Below are 7,006 nucleotides of genomic sequence, written 5' to 3' on the forward strand. Positions count from 1 at the left end.
CTTGCTCCACAACATATCTTTCAAGTACTTGAATGCTCCACATTTTGAAGTACCTACATCTGATGGCATGCCTAGATACTGTCATTCAAAGTCTCATTTGGCACATTCAAAATCCCTTTAATTTCATCTTTGGCATTAGCTGGACAACCTTTACTAAAAAAGATAGTTGATTTAGCCAGGTTGATCCTTTGACCTTAAGCTTGATAATATGATTCCAACAGGTTTGACACCTTTGTCGCCCCTTCACCATTTGCTTTGAATAACAGCAGGCTATCATTTGCGAATAAGAGGTGATTACAGTGCCGAGGGCGCCACTTGTATCCCACCCAATTGAGATGTCTCACTTAAATTTTTCAATAGGCCTGAAAGGCCCTCTGCTCCCAACAAAAACTGGTAAGGAGAGATTGGACCTCCCTGATGGATACATCTGCTAGGTCTGAATTCCTCTAGCTTCTTACCATTAAAAAGGATCGAGTATGAAACTAAGCCGACAAGATTCATAACAATATCAACCCATCTATGAGAGAAGCCCAGCTTCAGCATTATAGCTCTTAGATAATCCCATTTGACCTTATCGTACACTTTCATCATGTCCAGCTTGGGAGCACAATGACGGTGCTTAACCGCTCTGTTCCGCTTCATAACGTGCAAACATTCATATGCTACAATTATGTTATCTTTGATCGGACGCCCAGGTACAAAAGCAGACTGTTATGCCGATATGATCTTCGGAAGTACCACTTTTAAACGGTTAGGTATAACTTTGGAAGCTATCTTATAGAGAACATTACACAAGCTAATGAGGCGAAACTATGAAAGGAGCACCAGACTTTTTACCTTCGGAATCAAGACCAAATATGTTTGATTTATACATTCCGCACTTTCATGGCCTTCTACAATTTCAGCATAGCCGAAGTAACCTCAGCTCCACAGACCGCCCATTTTTTTTTTGAAAGAAGTGTGTAGGAAACTCATCAGGCCCCGGCGATTTCATAGGAAACATTTGATATAGGGCCACGTCAAGAAAGCTGCGCATGTCATTAGTAATCTTAGTAGGAACCGCGTCCAAAATTTCTTGCATTTGGTGCAACCCTCCGACGTATACAATGTCTTATAAAAATCCGTCGTCGTTGATTCCAACTCATCCACATCCTCTGTAACTTGTCCATCCGGCCGAGCTAGAGCTTTACTGCGGTTCTTCCTTCGTTGTATCGACGCCCGCCGCTGAAAATATTGCGTATTTTTATCCCTGTACGTGAGCCAGTCCACCCTTGATCTCTGCCTGTACATAATCTCTTCTCTTTCATACATCTCTACTAGCCGGTCCGTGACTTTAATTTCTAAGTGACTAGGGTCAGTCCTTCCTGGAATGTTTTTAGAGCTTCGAGTTGCCGAACGAGCTATTTGATTTATCTTCTAACACTCCCAAAAGTGTATCTGTCCCAGTTATGGAGATGCTCCCCTAAATCCTTCAGCTTCTCCTACAATTCCACTGTTGACGCACCTTTTGGCCTGCTGCTCCATGTGCTTTCCACAAAAGTGTTCAGCTTAGGGTGTCGTTCCCACATTAGTTCATACCTGAAGCTTTTTGGCCGCCGTTCATCATCATTGTACATACAGTTTAATATTATTGGGCCATCATCAGAGCACACCGCTATTACATTTTCTAGTTCTGCAAAGGGAAATAAAGAACTCCATGCCGAGTCCGCCACAACCCGATCCAGGCGCACCCTAGTGTATGTTCCTCCCGAGGCCTTCTTCTCGAACGTCCATCTTCTTCCTTTATATCCTATAAGTCAGCAAGACCGCAAATATCAAGGACATCTCGGAATCCATCCATTTGTCCTTGTCCCCTCAGATTAACTCCTACATGTTCGGATTGTGGAAGAACTTCATTAAAATCCCCTAGTGCCACCCAGGGGAGATATTTTCTTTTGCAGGGCACCCAGGGGAGATTTGACGCCCCTGCAATTGAGCACAAGGTATACCATGTTTTATAGCGTTCTGTGACCCATGCTTCTCTATAAACGCATGTCATCCTCCATGGTGTAGGCCCAAACTCACCTACAGTAGCATCAATTTGGTACCTCGAATAACCGGTAATCTCTAGCTTTATTGCACTGTTCCAAAAAATTACAAGACCACCACTCCTCCCGGAGCTACCAACAGCAAAAGATCTATCATAACCAAAAGATTGAGCTAGAATCTCAGCACGCACACTACTTATTTGTGTTCCAACGAGACATAGTACGACTGGGCTAGGGCAAATTTAGCCCTGTCCGAGCTGGCTATCGTGCTTGGTATTGAATCCTCACGTAGTGTGACGCTCTTTGCGTCAAAAAGTCAATGGTTTGCACAGGGCGTAGCTCACCTGGGCCGGCCCATTTTGGGCTTGCGCGTTCGCGAGGTGGAAAAACGTGAAAAAACCCAGGGTTCGATCCCTTAACTTCGTAGCAAGGAACAAGTTGGGCTAGCCGCTGCACCACAATAGCTTTTGTGCCAACATAGCAGCGCAAAGCTAAAACAACTAAACCACAGCGGTAAAAACTTAAACATTCGCAAAAAATCCCTGAACCAAGTCACTAGCGACCTTAATCCTAGGAATCTGTGTCTAAAACCTCAAACATTGCACGGAAATGTGAACATTTTTGGATATTTGTAAGCATTTTTCTAAAAAAGTAAAAGTGAACAAATATCCTTTTTTGAAATTATGAACAATTTCTAAAAAACACAACATTTTCCAAAAAACACGAAGAAATATTGAAATGACATTTTTTCGAAATTAGGAAAAAAATTCAAAGCATGAACAAATTAGAAATTGCACAAACATATTTTGAATTTGCAGACAAAATCTAGAAACATGACATCTTCTGAATTTGTGAAGAAATTTGGAAAGCTGGAACATTTTTGGAAATTCCTTATTTTTTTGAATTGGTGAACAAGAAATAAAAAATGCAAACATTTTTTGAATTTGGGAACAAATTTTCAAAACAGTGGAAACATTTTTAAATTCCCCAACACTATTTGAATTTGTGAACCAGTTTTCAAAAAATGAAAAAAAATTCAATTTTCGAAAAACATATTAAACATCATTTAATTTTTAATTTGTGAAAAAAATTTGTAGCCAAGAATATTTTTTTGAAAAAAATACAAACTTTATTCTAAAAAATGAACAACTTTAATATTTTATGTAATTCCCGAACATTCTTTGAAGTTGCGAACAAATTTTTGAAACACGAACAATTTTATAATTCGTGATTTTTTTTAAAACAGGAAATTTTATGGAATCCACGAACATTTTCGGAATTTGTGAATAAAATTAAATAATACAAACATTTTCAGAATTTTACTATTTTTGAATTTTCAAACATTTTATAAAGGAAGTGAACAAACTTTGAAGTATTAGAACATTTTTAGAATTTCTGAACAAAATTTGAAAACAGGAACAAAATATTCAAAATGAACAAAATGTTCGAAATAGGAACAGTTTTTAAATTCCAGAAAATTTGCTGAAAAAGAAGTAAACGTGAAAAGGAAAAATGGAAGAAAAAGAAAATGAAAAGAAAACAAAAAAGAAAAAGGATAGAAAAAGAAAAAACAGGAAAAAGAGAAAGAAACAAATAGAAAGAAAATTAAGTTCCAACTGACACAAAAGGTACGGTAATGGCTACCTAGTCGAGGCGTTGAAGTCACCATGCTGCCTATCTCACTGCTTCTCGTGGGGTTATTGTGCGTTGTAAGATATCCCCTTCTTGTTGGCGACATCGTTGTGGATGAAGGTTGCAAGGGTGCTCTGCATCCGTCTAAACTCAACTCGAATATCATCCGGTGCAACAATGGCAAGGGTTTTCCCTCAGTTGGCGATGTCATCCTTTCCTGTGAAGGTTGGATGCTTCCGCATGGAATCAACCATGTGGTTCATGACATAGTAAGCAGACATATGACTTCTGTGGGTTTGCTGTTTCATGCAATGAAAATGTTGAGTTGTGGGTGAAGCGTGCCAAGCCCAAGCTGTTTTCCTTTTTGAATTCTGGCTTTGTCGGTCCTACTCTATTCTCAGACTCTATGAGGGTATCATCCATAACTGACTTCAGTTTGTTGTAGTCTTTCTTGATCCTTTGATGCCAATCTAAGACATAAGAATTGTCAATTTTTGTGGATAGAACAAAGATGACCCCGTGCTCGTCGTTGCACAAACAGTCAAACAAAGCAGTAACTACCGTCATTATTTGTACGATGAGAGGATATATACTGTACATCTAAGAAAGCATATGTGCATTGATGCTAGCTAGCGAACACTTACCACATACAATGGGGCACAAGATGATAGTCTGTGTGTCTATGTTGAACCATGAATTCTACAAGGTAGATCTTTATCACTTTTCTACCTTCTCGACTCTTAAGGTTATTGCGGTGCATGTGATAAGGGTCCGCCATGGCGATCGTCCTCACACTGTCATACTTGAGCTTGTTGTCTAGATGAAGCGCCCATAGCTTGACTAAGGAGGATCCCTCAAACTGCAGGAGGTGGATCATGCTGAAGATTTGGTCGAAATGTATATAGAACTTGTCTACACGAAGATCATCAATGAAGCCGAGAGCCTTACTCACCTTCACCGTGTATACCAGAAGATTTTGCAAAGGATTGCAAAAATCGACCTTGGCCGCTGGCTCTCTATTTCGGATGTCGTCATGAAGAAGCTTCATTTCAGACACCATCGTATCGTACATGAAAGTATGTACCATGGGTTCACCTGGGAAATGGACCCATCGAAACAATGGACCATTAGCCGCAGACTGGTTCGTCTTAGCCTGTTTCTGGATGCAACCGGTGATGGCTTGGTAACCCTTCTTTGTAGTTCGCGGCTTGCTAGTTATATGGCAGACCTTCCAGAAAATATCATGGCCACGTGAACCAACAATAAGCATGGAAGGAGTCGTCAACTGCCCAAAGCACCCACTAGAGATAATAACCGAACATCCCAAGCATGGATATTTATGTCTCAGGCTTCAATCTTCACACATCCCACCACATGGTTGTGCCACATCTTCTCGTCCATGTGATTTCAGGTATTTTAATGAAGAGAGAAAATATGGTAAAAATCAGGTGGTTCAGAAGAGACCACGGAGACATGTAGAAGGGGGGGTGGGGGTGGGGGGCCTGACAACATCGTCATTTCTCTTCCAGCACCAGAGTAATCTTTGGTAGCTCGTTGCAGCAGCATCCTTCCCGGAGCAACCAGATGGCGCCAACTCTGAAGCTCAGGATCCTCGCCGTGGCTGCCGCTGCCGCCGTCATGGTCAGCACGGCCTCCGCGGCCGACGGACCAGCTCCTGCGCCAGCCTCCAGCGCGTCGGCGGCCGCCCCGGCTGTCGCCATGGCGTCCTTGACCGCACTCCTCTTTGGCTACTTCTTCTGAGGCCATTAGACGAAGTGCGTCGTGCGCACAATCATTTGGGTATCTTTCTTTGGTCGTCTCATGTTCATACATGATATGAGTACATATTGTAAATTTACATGTTCTTTTTTCATTTTCTAATGAAAATAAAATGTTGGGGTACATGCACTTGTAGCTGTAACTTATTGGTTATGTTGATTTTACTTTGTCGGCTCCAACAATCGCACAGTGCGTGTCCTCTGTTTAGGGAAACCCAGATGAAATTCCTCGATTTTGAACGATTTCCAGACAAATATAAAAATAAAGTTCTTCTTGATGCCACTCTGTCTACCGTGATGTAAGTCCGGAATGTATCTGCAGAGACCCTATGTTACGATGTCATTTAGAGCATCTCCAATAGCCACCCAACGTGTGGCGCCCAAAAAATGGGTTTACAGCATGCAAGTAGTTTTTTTAGGGCGTTAGAAGACATTTGCTTGAACAAGTGCTGTAAAATATGCAGCACACGCGAGTCCAGCGGTCCCATCTGCAGCAGTCCAGAGTTTGCAGCGCGCGCGACCGGGCGCACTAAATATGCTGCATGTGATACCTTTTTAATGCACACGCTGCATTAGTTATAGCACGTGCGCACTTTTTGTGCGGCTGCTGGGGACTTCAAATCAGGTCCACACGCCCCATACACTTGCGCGTGGGTGGGCGCTTCAGCCGTTGAGGCTGTCCCGACCAGGGAGGATGCCGCTAGAGCAACTGCCGCTGCCGCATCGATGAGCCTCAACTAAAGTGGCCGCCATCTTGGGACAAAGTAACTTTCGCAAACAAACTTGATCGAAATGTTAGGAAGAAGAGGTGACAAGAAAGGGCTAGAGAGAAGATTATGTGCATGTTGTGCATTTTGACACAAAGAGAGTGACATATATAAGTGCGCGGGTGATAATTTGTTTTGATAGGGCAGGCTGGAGTAGGATTAACAAGGGGGTTTCATGGCTGGTGCTTAGCTGCTGGCCGCCTTTGCTTTATTTTCAAGTCTAGTGTGCCAGTAACGATGAGTTGTCGGTGTATATCTTTAAGCCGGTCCTGAGTTGGTTTGGCGATGTTGATTATCTGATTAGCGATTGTCTTCTACAGAGAAATGATTAGTTGTTAGGCGGCTGCTGCTGCAAAATTATTTGAGCATTTAGTGCAAAGGATGTGTCAATATGTTACTGAGTTCTTCCATGTCTTGTTGTGTCAATGTGTATTTTCGTTTTGGTATTTTTGAAGGCAGATGAATGCACAAAGGGATGGAGCCCGAAATACCCAACAACTTCTCCACCTAAGTTGCATATTTTCCACACTAAACAAAACATTAAGTTGCATATGCTTCTCTATTTCACGAATGATGATAAAACTATGAAAACCCATACATCACAAGATCACGACGGACGAACCTAAATACATATCGTACTAATACAATGACGGAGCCAGCAGGGTTCGAGTTGGGGTTATGGTTCCCCCCGCCCCCATGCGGGAAAAAAAATCCTCAAACTAGGGCTATATAATATGTGAATTTATGGACTTAATCTCTAAATTTATATGTATGTCCCCCGTCAATGCTGAACATATTTCAA

The sequence above is a fragment of the Triticum dicoccoides genome, chromosome 1A (genome assembly GCF_002162155.2).
Source record: "Triticum dicoccoides isolate Atlit2015 ecotype Zavitan chromosome 1A, WEW_v2.0, whole genome shotgun sequence".
Lineage (NCBI taxonomy): Eukaryota > Viridiplantae > Streptophyta > Magnoliopsida > Poales > Poaceae > Triticum > Triticum dicoccoides.